This window comes from Somniosus microcephalus, chromosome 12, assembly GCF_052327205.1.
Source record: "Somniosus microcephalus isolate GS21.2 chromosome 12, FLI_Smic_1.0, whole genome shotgun sequence".
NCBI lineage: Eukaryota > Metazoa > Chordata > Chondrichthyes > Squaliformes > Somniosidae > Somniosus > Somniosus microcephalus.
In genome coordinates, this window is record NC_140998.1 from 203,116,613 (window position 1) to 203,132,744 (window position 16,132).

The window sequence follows — 16,132 nt, forward strand, 5'->3', positions numbered from 1 at the left end:
GAGCAGATGGGGCCTCGCTTTAACATCTCATCCGAAAGACAGCACCTCCGACAGTGCAGCACACCTTCAGTACTGCCCCTCCGCCAGTGCAGCACTCCCTCAGTACGGCCCCTCTGACAGTGCGGTACTCCCTCAGCACTGCCCCTCCAACAGAGCGGCGCTCCCTCAGTCCTGCCGCTCCGACAGTGCGGAGCTCCCTCAGTACTGCCCCTCCGACAGTGCAACGCTCCCTCAGTACTGCCCCTCCGACAGTGCATTCCATCCTCAGTACTGACGTTACGACAGTGCAGTGCTCCCTCAGTACTGCACTGCAGTTTCAGCCTAGATTTTTGTGCTCAAGTCGCCTGGAGTGGGACTTGAACCCACAACCTCCTGAATCAGGCAAGAGTGCTACTAACTGAGCCACGACTGACAAAATGCTGGGTCCATCTTAAAATATTGCGATTTTTATCGGCTATTGCAGTGACACAGGTTAACAAGGCCATGAAAAAAGCAAACAAAGCATTAGCTTTTATTACTAGAGGGATAGAATTGAAAAGTAGTGAAGTTATGCTAAACTTGAATCGAACCTTGGCTAGATCGCACTCAGAGTATTGTATACAATTCATGATTCCATGTTATAAAAAGGATATAGAGGCACTGGAGAAGGTGCAAAAATGATTTACTAGGATGATACCACAAATGCGAGGGTATACCTATCAGGAAAGGATGAATAGGTTGGGTCTCTTTTCTCTTGAAAAGATAAGGCTGAGGGGTGGCCTAATAAAGGTCCTTAAAATTATGAAAGGTTTTGATAGAGTGGATACAAAGAGAGTGCTTCCACTTGTGAGGATGAGCAAAACTGGAGGTCATCCATATAAGATAGTCACCAAGAAATCTTCTCCCGACTGCTGCTGCTCACTGAACTAAGGATGGCAGTTTTCCATTCAATTTCTTTACTCAGGACCACTGGATTTCACAAACTGTGGTAGAGGTAAACAACCTGGATGCCAATCTACGGTTTCTGAAAGGGCGTGTCCCACATTGCATATTTGAAAAGACGTGGGCTCCAATATTGAGAAGTCTGTCGTGGTGCTCGCTAATGAAACAATTTAACAACCCATGTTAGCGAATATTTCACCGAATTTTTCACCTCCTCTCTGAATTTACGCTGAGTCGCTGCATAGATGCACGTGTTTGTGCAGCAGCTCAGGAGCAGGAGCATATATCCGACTTTTTGCAGGATATAGACAGGGTCGTCGTAACCTGTGTAAGAATAAGTGTTTGTGATTCGATAATACACAAAATGTATAATAAACGTCATCCACAAGAGTATAAAACTGCCAGATATGGTGAATAGTAAAATGATGGATTTCTTCCGGTTTTCCAATTCAGTGTCACTGGGTTTTTCCGGATTTTTGGTGTGCCGGAGAGCGTTGCGCGATTTATTGGCGACTACAATGTATCTGGCAGTCAGTGCATTCAGCAGCAAAATCAGAAAGAATGGGAGGAATGGAGTTGTAATGCAATTAAAGGACGAATATATTACCCACAAAGTTGCGGTATAAAAGCTTGATTTCGTGTGGCAATACCACGGCACCTCGTTAATTATGTACAGCGGTTCAAATTTGAAATACCAGGGGATGTTCTGCAAACAGCTGAGAACAAACACCGTCCACAGCACCGCGGCTGCCATTTGCTTAGTGCAGTATTTCCTCTTCAGCTTCTGGCAACAAATGGCTACAAATCGATCAAAGGTGAAAGCGACCGTTAACCAGACGGAAATGTCCCTGCAAGCATAAATTAGAACAATTTTCAGGCTACATATCGGAGTGATCGACAGGTAGCTGCCTGGGAAGTAGATACCACGCCGGTGATAACGACCAGTAGATCCGCTACAGCCATGGCCACAAGGTAGTGAGTGATGCATTTGGAGAGACCGCACTTTCCCCGGGACAGGATAATAATCGCCACTAGGTTAGCTGAAAATAAACAGGTAAAAAAAAGTGAAATTAACCATCTATATACTTTATATAAAAGACACGTCTTTGGCATATATTTGCCTGGATCAAGCGTCCATCCATCATAAGGTCAGAAGTGGGGATGTTCGCTGATGATTGTGCAGTGTTCAGTTCCATTCGCAACTCCTCAGATAATGAAGCAGTCCATGCCCACATGCAGCAAGACCTGGACAACATTCAGGATTGAGCTGGTAAGTGCCAGGTAACAACTGCAGCAAAGAAGTGCCAGGCAATAACTATCTCCAACAAGTGAGATTCTAACCACCGCCCCTTGAAATTCAACGGCATTACCATCGCCAAATCCCCCACCATCAACATCCTGGGGGTCACCATTGACCAGAAACTTAACTGGACCAGCCTCATAAATACTGTGGCAACAAGAGCAGGGCAGAGGCTGGATATTATGCAGCGAGTGTCTCAGCTCCTGACTCCCCAAAGCCTTTCCACCATCTACAAGGCACAAGTAAGGAGTGTGATGAAATACTCTCCACTTGCCTGGAGGAGTGCAGCTCCAACAACACTCAAGAAGCTCGACACCATCCAGGACAAAGCATCCTACTTGATTGGCACTCCATCCACCACTTTAAACATTCACTACCTCCACCACCCGCGCACCATGGCTGCAGTATGTACCATCTCTGCTGTAACAACAGGATGCAACTTGCCAAGGCATCTTCGACAGCAACTCCAAACCCATGACCTCTATCATCTAGAAGGACAAGGGCAGCAGGCACATGGCAACACCATCACCTGCAAGTTCCCCTCGAAGTTATGCACCATCCTGACTTGGAAATAGATTGCCATTCCTTCATCATTGCTGGGTCAAAATCCTGGAGCATCCTCCCTAACAGCACTGTTGGAGTACCTTCACCAGACAGACTGCAGCGGTTCAAGAAGGCAGCTCACCACCACCAACTCAAGGGCAATTAGTGATGGGCAATAAATGCTGGCCTTGCCAGTGACGCCCTTATCACAGGAATGAATAAAAAATACTATGAGAAGCTACTTTACTTTTTCCAAAACAATAGAACAATAGGATACCCCCTGCATTTGAACCAAGCTATAGTTCCAAAAGCTTTCCAGCACTGGGGCTGTTCCTCACCTCATGTCTGTGTCTTTTGCTAACAAACTGATAGAGATTTGTTACCATGATTAATTGACAACTCCATTATCGTGGTACCATGGGTCTACCAAGATGGCAGAACGCAAAATAAATGGACCTTGGTCGCTTTTCTCCTAGCAATTCTTATGCTTCTACGACAGAAATTTATATGAACCCTTCAGCTATGTCGTGGCATCCAGAATGGGAACGCGTCCCTTTATCTACGCCAGCACTTTCGAATGAAAGTAGGTTTCAAGACAAAAGGAAATAATATTTAAAAGTATAACGGAGGTGACCAGTGACAGTAAAATGGATTAAAGTTAGTGTTAAGGATGTGAAAGCATGAACTAAAATAAACTGAAAAGTCGACCGATTTCAATGGATGAGAGCGTGCAATGCATTACAATAGCTTTCATTGATTCGTAATGCTAAACTTATAAGCAGAATAAAATGAAGCAAAAATAAATATGCAGTCTCCGGAAATGAATATAACCATTTATGGTGCATTTTGGAGGTGTTTTCCCGGCTAGCACTGGTTGTGGATATTGTTTCCAACTTAATGTAGAAAGGTAGGTGAATTTAATTACCAATAATGTGTTAAAGCACGAACTGCACCATTATATAATCCAATAATGGCTCAGAATTTGTGGTCAGCGGTGAAGTGACGGCGCTCACCGACGACCTAAGAAAAAGCAGCCCAATAATTTTAGCAGGTTGTAGAGCGCAAACTTCCTCGCCTCTGATGTCAGCTTGAATTTGGCGTCTTCTACAGGACACCTGTGGCACCCAGCAGGCAGGCTGACCAACCAGTCCGATTGTAGAATTCTCACAGACGGCAAAGCAGGAAGTAAAAATCAGGGAATAAAAATCACATTGAAGTCATTGTACGGAAAGTAAAATGAAGATTGTCACATAAACATCGGAAAAGGGAGAAAATTAAATATCAAAAGACAAACTTTAAACCATTTAAATAAAAATCTGCAATTTTTAAATTTTCTCCTGAAGGAATGACAGTCCATACTTGTAAAATCAGTTTTCCAGGCCAGAGAAGTTGTTCAGCAGTAATTTAGACTTGTACTACATTAAAATCACTTACTGCCGATTGAACAAGGCTTAGCTTTTTCATCGATCTTTACAGGGAGAAGACAGGGTAGTTAGTTGAAGTTCACGACACATTCGTGATTTCTAAGTTGATTCCCTCTGCAAAACCTGCAACAGCGCACCCTGTGGAGGAGCAGGGTATCTCTGAGAGCAACGACTGGATTTCCGAGTTTAACTGCATGTGCGGAAGCCAGAAGTTGCTGTCAGTTTTACGCAGGAATAACGGTGAGCGCCGACAGTCTCACCATTATTACTTCCACAAATTTCGGGCCTTTTTTTTGGAATGCTTTTCCAGAATCAACCACGTTTCGAAAAGCAGGTGAAGATGAAAAGTGGACAATGGGAAGAGTTGGTTGGAGCTGAATCGTTTACGTGCATTCGATACAATTTCACGTATGCTTCTGAGAGTTAAGCTGTTTCTTCCGCTCTGTCTAACTCCCTGCACTCAGTGGCATCTTAAGACAAATGAACCGTGGATACATAATTGTTAGCGTTGCCACTGCTTGGAGCGGATAGTAAATTGCTGCTTGTTTCATGGCGTAGAATAACTAGAGTTATTGCTTGCGTTGGAAATAAAAATAATTTTCCAATATCATCTAAAAATATTAATGGGCCAGAACTTCAGGTCCCCACGGGTGAGTACGCACAGGGTACTCACGCATAGTCCCAACGAAAGTGCCGGTTTTGTGCATTCACTGAGCATGCGCGGGAAACCGGAACTTCCGTTCCCTTAAAGGAAGGGGTTCACAGGTCAAACGCGTGCACCGGAGAGGCAGCGCATGTGCCTGGAACTTCCGTTTCCCCGGGAGGGTAAGTCTCCAGGAGCTATGCTTTTATAAAGCAGTCGCAAGGCCTGCTTTTAACAAGGTAATTGGTGAATTAAACAAAATTAAAACATTTTTCCACAGGTTTATTACTTTTAAATACTTTAAAGAAAGTTAAGCTTGCTTTTAGCCCCGTTAGAAACTGTAATTAATTATTTCAAAAATTTAAATTATTGCTTAAAATAGTTATTTTATGTAATTTATAGTTATTTTAAAAATGTGATTTTTTTTCTTAATTTATTTGAAGTTTTAGTTATGTTTTGGGGCTGAACTCTATAAATTTGACAGGTCTTCCTGTCAAATCTATTAATGGAGATTCCCTGCTCCGATTGGCTCTCCATGGCCCACGTGATCCCAGGGGACGGTCGAACTAACTGCGCCCCGGGATACGCAAGCACTGCGCACGGCAGTTGGAGCAGGCCCAGGATCGGAATCCCACGCGGGCCCACAGCTCAACGGCCGGTGTGCTAGGTAAGTGCAGGTCGGGGGCTTGCACCCCGGGAAGCCGCCGACCCGAATTTCTGGGCCGCTAAATAAATTAGGTAAATTCAGCAGTTTTTGTGCATTGGTCTGCACTACTGAAGCTCCGACTCTCTCAGAAACACAGCTGGGCCGAGACGAAAACACCACACGTGCATTAAATGTAATAAACCATTTAATCGTTGGTTTGCAGAATTAATCAGTCTTCATAATGACTTACCAGGAATGCCGACAGCTGCGAGAACGGGGTAGTAAATTGCATATACCAGTCCCGTTACCGGTTCATGCATTTTCTGTCAGAGGCGCTGATGACTGTTGCCGGTGCAAATAATAGTGTTGAGAACCAAAGTAGCTCTGCTATATACACTAGAAACCACTCCGCGGGACAATTGGGCAGTAATTAATATCATTACATCATTACTCAATAATGATTTAAAAATAAAGAGACACACCAGGCTATGGCATGACTGGGATTCAAACTGACGAGAGAGAGAATCCCAACGGAGCATATTAACCATTACCCGAATACAACTGGGTGCAGGCGGAGTTGTATATGTGGCGAAGGAGGAATGGATTTATAGCTGAAATTAACCGTGGGGCCCATTCTGGCGGCGATAAGCTTCGAACCCCCGACAGAGCAAAACCTATCTCTAGGTTGGTCAGCCACTCTGCTGTACACCCTGCTCACAACATATAAATTGCCTGAACGCCTTAGCTCCAAGTGCATTAACTCTCGCATTCCTCTCATCCGCAAAATCACGTTAATTTCAATTGGTGAGTGCAAGAGGTGGCGGTGCATAGAAATTGATACTGGGGTCTGGGCTTTACACCATATATAGTAATGATTTGGATTGAATTGATATGGAATGCAACAAGACCTGGACCTCTTCAGGCTTGGCCTGATAAGAGGCAGGTAACATTCGCGCCAAGCATTGACAGTCTCCAACAAGCGAGAGCCTGAACCATCGCCCCTTGACATTCAACGGCTTTACCATTGCCGAATCCCCCACCATCAACTTCCTGGGGGGTCACATAAATACTGTGGCAACATGAGCAGGTCAAAAGCTGGGTATTCTGCAGTGAGTGTCTCAACACCTGCCTCCCCAAAGCCTTTCCACCATCTACAAGGCTCAAGTCGGGAGTTTGATTGAATAATCTCCGCATGCCTGGATGAGTGCAGCTCCAACAGCACTGAAGAAGCTAGACACCATCCAGGAAAAAGCATCCCGCTTGATTGGAACCACATCCACCACCTGAAACATTCATTCCCTCCAACACCGGTGCACCGTGGCTGCAGTGTGCACCATCTACGAGATGCACTGCAGCAACTAAACCAAGGCTTCTTCGGCAGCATATTCTAAACTGCGACCTCTACCACCTAGAAGGACAAGGGCAGCAGGTGCATGGGAACACCACCACCATGCTGACTTGGAAATATATCGGCCGTTCCTTCGTCAATGCTAGGTCAAAATCCTGGAACTCCCTGCCTAACAGCACTATGGGAGTACCTTCACCACACAGGCTATAGCGGTTCCAGAAAGCGGCTCACCACCACCTTCTCAAGGGCAATTAGGGATGAGCAATAAATGCTGGCCTGGCCAGCAGTGCCCACATCCCATGAACAAATAAAAATAATGCACCAAGTTAGATGGCATTTTAAGTCGTGTGAATGGGAGCAGAATGTTACAATGGTACATCGACTAAGTGAATGGTCAGCATTATGGCAGATAGTGTTCGATGTGCGGAAGTGTGAGGTCATCCACTTTAGATCTGCTGAAGATACATTGGAATATTTTCTTAATGGTGAGGGACTAAGACCTATGGAGGAGCAAAGGGACTTTTGTGTCCATGTACACAAATCACTAAACGCTAGTGTGCAGGTATGTGCCAGATGTGGCTCAGTGGGTATCACTCTTGTCTCTGTGTCAGAAGGTTGTGGGTCCACTCCATGGGGCTTGAGCACAACAATCTCGGATGACATTACAGTGCAGTGCTGAGGGAGTCCTATACTGTCGGAGGTGCTGTCTTTTGGATGAGACGTTAAGCCGAGGCCTTGTCTGCCCTCTCAGGTGGACGTAAAATATACCATGGCACTAACCAAAGAAGAGCAGGGGAGTTAACCGTTGTGTCCTGGCCAATCTTTATCCCTCAATCAACATATCGAACGCAGACGTTCTGGTCAATATCACGTTACTGTTAGTGGGAGCTTGCTGTGCACAAATTGGCTGTCGCATTTCCGACATTACAACAGTGACTACACTGCAAAAGTACTTCATTGGCTGTAAAGTGCTTTGAGACGTCCGGTGGTTGTGAAAGGCGCTGTAAGAATGCAAGTCATTCTTTCAGGTTCCAAATGTAATCAAAAAGTCTAGGGGATAGAAATATAGAAACATAGAAGATAGGAACAGGAGCAGGCCATTCGGCCCCTCGAGCCTGCTCCACCATTAAATGCGATCATGGCTGATCATCCAAATTCAGTACCCTGTCCCTGCTTTCTCCCCCTATCCCTTGATCCCTTTAGCCTTAAGAAATATATCCAACTCCTTCTTGAATATATTAAATGAATTGGCTTCTACTGCCTTCTGTGGTAGAGAATTCCACAGGTTCACCACACTCTGGGTGAAGAAATAACTCCTCATTTCTGTCCTAAATGGCTTACTCTTTATCCTTAGACTGTGACCCCTGGTTCTGGACTCCCCGACCATCGGGAACATCCTTCCTGCATCCAGTCTGTCCAGTCCTGTCAGAATTTTATAAGTTTCAATGAGATCCCCCCTCATTCTTCTAAACTCCAGCGAGTATAAGCCCAATCGTCCCAATCTCTCCTCATATGCCATTCCTGCCATCCCAGGTATGAGCCTGGTGAATCTTCGTTGAATTCCCTCCATGGCAAGAACATCCTTCCTCAGATAAGGTGACCAAATCTGCACACAATACTCAAGATGTGGCCTCACCAAGGCCCTGTAGAACTGAAGCAAGACATCCTTGTTCCTGTACTCAATCCCTCTCGCTACGAAGGCCAACATACCATTTTCCTTCTTAACTGCCTGCTGCACCTGCATGCTTAGCTTCAGCGACTGGTGCACAAGGACACCCAGGTCCCGTTGCACTTCCCCTTCTCCCAACCTATTGCCATTCAGATAATAATCTGCCTTCCGTTTTTTGACACCAAAGTGGATAACCTCAGATTTATCCACGTTATATTGCATCTGCCATGCTTCTGCCCAATCACCCAACCTGTCCAAATCATCCTGGAGTTTCTCGGCATCCTCCTCACAGCACACACGCCCACCCAACTTTGTGTCATCTGCAAACTTGGAGATATTACATCTAGTTCCCTTTTCTAGATCATTAATATATATTGTGAATAGTTGGGGTCCAAGGACCGATCCCTGCGTTACCTCACTAGTCAATGCCTGCCACTCAGAAAAAGAGCCGTTTATTCCAACTCTTTGCTTTCTGTCTGCCAACCAGTTCTCTATCCAAGTCAATACCTTGCCCCCAGTCCCATGTGCCTTAACTTTACACGCTAATCTCTTATGTGGGACCTTATCGAAAGTTTTTTGAAAATCCAAATACACCACATCCACTGGTTCTCCCTTATCTATTTTACCAGTTACATCCTCAATGTTTGACGTTATCTGAAGCTGGCTCGAATACAAAAGTGAGGATGTGGTGCTTCAATTGTTAATAGCCTTGGATAGACCCCAGCTGGAGGAGTTTGGTCATTTTTGGACACATAACCTCCAGAAGGGCATATTGATCTTGGAGGGGTTACTGCACAGATTCGCCAGACTGATACCATGGCTTAAAAGGCTCAATTAGTAGGACAGTTTCCATAAACGTAGCTTGTATTCCCTTCAACTTAGAATGCTTTTACAACTATTGAGCAATGAAAGATGGTTGTTACCGAGAAGATATATCCTCTGGTGGTGAAATCCAGAACAAGAGAGCATGTTATGTAAATTAGAGCTAGATTATAGCAGTGAAATTATGGAGCAATTTTTCACACGAAGGTCAGTGGAAATTTGGAAATTTACTCCTCCAAAATGCTGGGGATGCTGGAGGACAATTGGATCTATCAAGACTTAGATGCATAGATTTTTGTTTTGCAAGGTTTTCAAGGGGCATGGGGCAAAGGCTGGTATATAGTATTGCGGTACTCTCCTAACCATATTCAGCTGTAATCTTATTTAATGGCAGAGCGGGCTCGGACGGATGAACGGTCTGTTGCTGTTCCTATATTTCTATGTTGATCCGGTTTCAATTCCGCTGACTGCCCATTTACTTTGTAAGTAAGTATCTTAGTTGAATGTAGCCTCTGCGTCGATATTCATTCCACTGATATGACTGCAATCAGAGGTGAGGGAACATTACGGCCTAGAAATTCGGTAGGCTTAGCGCCGCATTTGAGGCGCTAGAGGGCCTAGCGCCGGAGTTATGGCCAGTTGAGAAATTCCCTGGGGCCCTAAATCGGCGTTGCACCGGTAGCGCTGCACCGGCACCGATGACGTCATCGGTGTGCGCAGCATCCCGGTTGCCGTGGTAACCCGGCCCCAAGCCAAAATTCAGTTGCGCCCGCCTCGCCCGTGGCAGGCGCAACTAAGACTCTGGCAACAGAGTCTTCCCCCAGTGTGCGCCGGCGCATAAAGGTGGAGCGGCGGCCGGCCGCGTTCCCGGCGGCCGCCTGCCCGCACCTCCCTTCCCGGACTCCTGCATTCCCCCCCCGCGGCCCTGATCAGTGTCTGATGCGAGCCCGGCATTTCCCCGAGGTGCCGGGCTCAGATGTCGGGTCAATCCGCTGGACAGTTGTCGGCTGCAGGCAGCTCCTCCTTAACAGGAGGAGGAGGCCTGCAGTTCCCCCGCCTGCCGCACCGCATCGGGTGCCGCAGCGGGGGATTAGCACCGGGAAACCCAAGTTCACGCCCGTTTTGAGGCGCTAAAGGAGGGTTTTAGCGCCCGCCGCCGTCTGGGCCCGGCGCACCCGAATTTTCGTCGCGCGCTGCCGCATTACCGCTGGCGCAAACTTTCTGGCGCTACAGCCCTGGCAAGACCAAAACCCAATTTCTAGGCCTACATGCCTTCATATTTAAACTTGAGTTAATTGTTTGTTGTGGGCCGTACACAGTCTTCTAGAGCAGTATACCTAAACACAGCGTTCGGAATTTCATGTTTGTTTAGGCAATGAAGGAAACAAACATATGTAAGATTATAGAAATGTTTTTACAGGCAAAAAATGCCAAAACTACTAATGTAGGATATATGCTTAAAGACCTTGAGTAGATCAGCATTGGTCTATACTGTGTGGTTGCAGATCCTATCTGTGATCACACACCTGAGCAAAGTCATAGTTCAGGAAGAGAAATGATACGAAACAAATGTGAATAGTTGAGGCCCCAACAGGGTTCTCTGCGGGACACCATTAGTCCTACCCTGTCAATTTTATTACCTGCCCATAATCACTATTATCTGCCTCCTGCCGCTCAGCCCATTTCCTAACCAGGTCAATAACTTGCAATCAATTCCACGAGCTTCAACTGTAGTTAACAGTCTCTTATGAGGGATTTTTATCAAATGCCTTCTGGAAGTCCATATAAATAACATCCATGGACATTCCTCTGTCCACTACTTTAGGCACATCCTGAAAAAAATCAGTCACGTTTGTCAGGCATGACCCAGACCGTAACAAATCCATGCGAGCAATCTCTGATCAGCTGAACATTTTCACATGCCACTCCAACCTTAAGTATAGACTCTAGCAATTTCCCGGCAACAGAAGTTGTGCTCACTGATCTATAATTCCTTGTTTTCTCTCTCTCACCTTTCTTAAATAGCGGAGTGACATGAGCAATTTTCCAATCGGTTTTTGAATCGAGAAACCTTTGGAAGATTATAGTTAGGGCATCTGCAATCTTCTCATCTACTTCCTTTAAACTCTGGGATATAAAGCATCTGGTCCTGGGCATTTGTCACTCTTTAGTGCCATTATGTTCTTTCTCACTGTTGTTTTGCTTACATTAATTTTGGCGAGTCCCATCCCTGATTAAATGTATGCACTGAAGCAACGTAATTATGTAACAAGTCCGCCATTTCCTTATTTTCATTTACAGTGTCACCGTTATCAGTTTTCAAGGGGCCACATTGCACCTGACTATCCTCTTCTTCCTAATATTATTGTAAAAAACATTGTTTTGATTTTGATATCCCTTGCAAGTTTCTTTTCAAACTCCCTTTTTGTAGCTCTTACTATCTGTTTTGACAACTTATCTTGTTCTTTGTATCTCTCGCATTTGCCCGGTTCTTTCATATTTCGTGCATTTTTGTATGCCTTTTCTTTTAGTTTTATGTTGCCCCTTATCTCTTTTGTTGTCCATGGCTGCTTTTGACAAGCAGGTCTATTGCTGCTGGTTCTGTATCACGTTAAATTATTTATTGAACAACTCCCACTGACAAATTTGCCTATGCTTATACAATGCCTCCAGCAAGCGTGAACTGTGAATCCACCTGATGTTATAGCCATGGACGAGTATTGACTCGTGGGATCAGTCACCAAGTACATTGTTGCTGAATGCTGATCAGGTTTAATGCATGTGGAATTCTGCTTAGCATGGCCGGCAAGATTAGGAGGAGGACGAAGGGACAGAAGGATAATTATTCTATTGCGGGATTTTGTTTGGCATAGTTTTGTTTTTGTAAAACTGGCTGAATTCCATTGCAATAGGCCCAGCTGTAAGACAACCAGCTGCTTCACATCTAACGGTGTTTTGCGACAGATTTCTAGGCCAATAGCTTCAGTCTTCCCAATAGTCATACTAGCCCAACTTATCTTACGTGATATTTTAGCTACATTTTATAATACGTGATCTCCTCCCCATCCAAGAACTGTTCCAGTTCACTGCTGAAGGTATGGAAAGAGTCAAGACTCACTGTACGAACCAGTAACTTAGACCGTAAATCTACTACCTCTGAGAAATGAAGAACCATCTAACATCTAAGCTAGCCCTACCATTGCACAACTTATATATACGTCCCCTGGCCCTCATGATTCGATCAAATTGAAACAATCTATTAATATAAAACAGTATAGTCCTTTAACTGCTGAATATACTTCCATCAAATCACCCAAAGTCTATGCACCAGTAAAATGATTAAACCCGCCTTTTAACACTGACGGAGTAAGTAAGCTTGTTTAAGTTGGGGTTCAATCTCGTGGCATTCCTCTGAGTCTTTTCCAAACCCTATGCATCACCCACCATATGTGGACCTAAACTGGATGTATGATTCTAACTGTGGTCAAACCAACGTCTTTCACAAGGACAACATGACCTGCTTTGGTTGAAAATTGATGAATTGCTAAGGCAACCGAATACCCCATTTGCTTTGGCTATGGATTTTCGGCATTCATCTTGAACCTTCAGTGCATTATAACTGTAACGCTATGATCCTTATCTCTCTCAACCGAATTCAGTTCTGTTCCACATAAAATAGAAGTGCACTTGGGGTTAGTCTTGCTCAAATACATAACAGGTAAAATACAATTTTCCAGATTTTGGACCATTCTTGCACTGCATAGGAATATCGGCACATAGGAAAAGGAGCAGGCCATTGAGCCCCTCGAGCCTGTTCCGCTATTCAATGAAATCGTGGCTGATCTGCGACCTAACTCCATATACCCAACTTTGGCCCATTTCCCTTAATAACTTTGGGTAACAAAAAGCTATAAATTTCAGATTTAAAATTAACAATTGCTCTCGCATCCACGACCATTTGCGGAATAGAGTTCCAAACTTCTACCACCCTTTGAGTGTAGAAGTGTTTCCTAATTTCACTCCTGAAAGGTCTGGCTCTAATTTTTAGACTATGCCCCCAGTCCTAGAATCCTCAACCAGCAGAAATAGTTTCTCTCTATCTACCCTATCTGTTCCCCTTAATATCTTGAAAATGTCAATCACATCACCCCTTAACCTTCTAAATTCTAGGGAATACAACCCCAATTTGTGTAAACTCTCCTCGTAACTTAACCCTTGAAGTCCGGGTGTCATTCTGTTAAATCTACGCTGCACTCCCTCCAAGGCCAATATATCCTTCCTAAGATGTGGTGCCAAGAGCTCCTCACAGTACTCCAGGTGTGGTCTAACCAGGGCTTTGTATAGCTGCAGCATAACTTCTACCCCCTTGTATTCTAGTCCTCTCGATATAAAGGCCAGAAACCCATTAGCCTTTTTGATTATTTTCTGTGCCTGTTCATGATATTTTAACGATCTATGCACCTGGACCACCAAGTCTCTTTGGACCACCAAGGTTTCACCATTTAGAAAGTACTTTGTTCTATCCTTTTTAGGTCCAACGCACATGATCAAACAGTAGCTTACATGTAAGTTGGCTTGAATAAATTGGTCCTCCGCCCTGGCCCTAACACTTGCAAAAATATAGTGTCACCCGAAAACTGGTGGAATATTTTGGCAACAACAACAACTTGCACTTATATAACACCTTTAACGTAGTAAAACATCCCAAGGCGCTTCACAAGAGCAATTATCAAACACAATTTGACACAGAGCCGCTTAAGGGGCTATTAGGACAGATGGGGTTCAAGGAACCTTGGCCTAGAAATTCAGTTGCGTTCGCCAGCCGTTAGCACCACAAGAGGGGTGGATTTCGAGCGCTAGGCACTTAGCGCCTGGGCGCAGACCGATCTGCGCCTACGCCCAACTTCAGTTGACATTTAGCGCTGGCGCAAAGTGTTTGCGCCCGCTCAGCTGCGCGCGCAGCTTATGACGTCATTTCGTCGTGCAACGCTGTTTGTGCGCCTCAAACCGGAACTTCAGTGGCGCCCGCCCAATGTGGGCGTGGCGCTGTTAAGAACTGTGAAGTGGAACGCAGCAGAGGCCCTGCGGGCCTCGGGGAGCGCTAATTAAAGGGCACTTAGACTGAACTATAAAGGCCAGCCATTTTGCTGCAATGACTTTAGTGCTTTGGATTTCTGGACAGAGACCAAGGAACAGGCCTTACTGATTTGGGACAACATAGGAGAGGTATTTCTGGCTTCTGGCCAGAGCTTGGAAATTTGACTCATTGTGATTTCACTGTATGCAAGTTTATTATGGGGGCTGCATGGGGTTCCAACCCTCAGTTCCAGCATTATGTGCGAAGGGCTCGCAGATGCTGTGTGAGAGGGGCAGCCATGCCTAGACGCAGAGGGGCCATCAGGCGTCGGCAACGTAGGCCTTACCCACTCAGGGAATACCGGCAGCAGGTGTCCTATCTCACCATGACTGCCGCGCATTGTGTTAAGAGGCTGCACTTCAGAAGGGAGGTGGTTGCAGAGATCTGCCAGCTGCTTCACAGAGATCTGCATCCACAGCTGATGTGCAGGACGTCTCGGTCGGTGGAAGTGAAGGTCACGGTGGCTCTGAACTTTTATGCAAGCGGCTCCTTCCAAGCCGCTGCTGGGGACATAGCGAACATCTCCCAGTTCGCCGTGCATCGCTGCATCTGGCAGGTCACCAATGCCCTTTTCGCAAGGAGACACCAATTCATCTCCTTCCCCATGACCCTAGAGAGGCAGGAGCAGCGTGCAGTCGGATTTGCCAGGATCGCCGACTTCCCCATGGTGCAGGGCGCCATTGACTGCACGCATGTGGCTATGAGGGCACCTATCGACAATGCCGAGGATTACCGCAACCGGAAGGGCTACCATTCCCTCAATGTACAGCTGGTGTGTGACCACAGGCAGCGCATCCTAGCTGTCAATGCCCGCTTTCCAGGAAGCAGCCACGATGCATTTATCCTGCGCCAGACTACTGTGGCTGACATGTTCCAGGCACAGCCTCCCCCAAGGGGATGGCTTATCGGGGACAAGGGCTACCCTTTGTGTACATGGCTCATGACCCCGCTCCGCAAGCCCAGGACCCCTGCTGAGGAGGCATACAACGAAAGCCATCAAGCCAGAAGGAACATCATAGAGCAAACGATTGGCGTCCTCAAGCAATGGTTCCGCTGCCTGGATCGATCCGGCGGATCTCTACAGTATTCGCCGGATAGAGTCTCCCAGTTCGTCGTCGTTTGCTGCATGCTGCACAACCTGGCTATCCGCAGGACTCAGGCACTTCCACCTCACGTTGGACCACCACCTCAGGAGGACGAGCAGGAGGAGCATGAGACGGAGGAGGAGGAGGAGGAGGAGTACCAGCCCAGGAGGGAGCCACAAGGTCCAAGGGCCGTCCGCCAGCGGCTTATTGAACGGCACTTCTAGGCCCCCTGTCAGGGAATGGCTTGTGGCAATGAACGCACCTGAATGCAGCCGCTCCGCAAGCCCTCAGCCGGTTAACGCAACAACCACTTGAAACATGACACCTGGACAAGCTGAATAAATAAAAAGCTTTATTTAACAAACTCAGGGCCCTTCCCACATGAAACAGAAAAACAGACAAGACCCCCAAAAAACAGTCAAAAACATATCTCACTCCCACAACCTGGGGAGGAATAGCAAAACTTGTCCATCCAATTGGCCTTCATCCTCGGCCTAACCAAGACAAACCCCCCCATACAGAACACAAACACCCCCATATAAAAAAACATTTGCCTTCATCTTCGGCCTTACCAAAATAAACCCCCCCCCCATA

At 46.1% G+C, this 16,132-nt stretch overlaps 1 pseudogene; it reads right to left on the reverse strand.

Moving 5' to 3' along the window:
* Positions 1–1,078: 1,078 nt before the first annotated feature.
* LOC147109915 (putative G protein-coupled receptor 139) lies at positions 1,079–5,797 on the reverse strand (annotated as a pseudogene).
* Between the last annotated feature and the right edge of the window lie 10,335 nt (positions 5,798–16,132).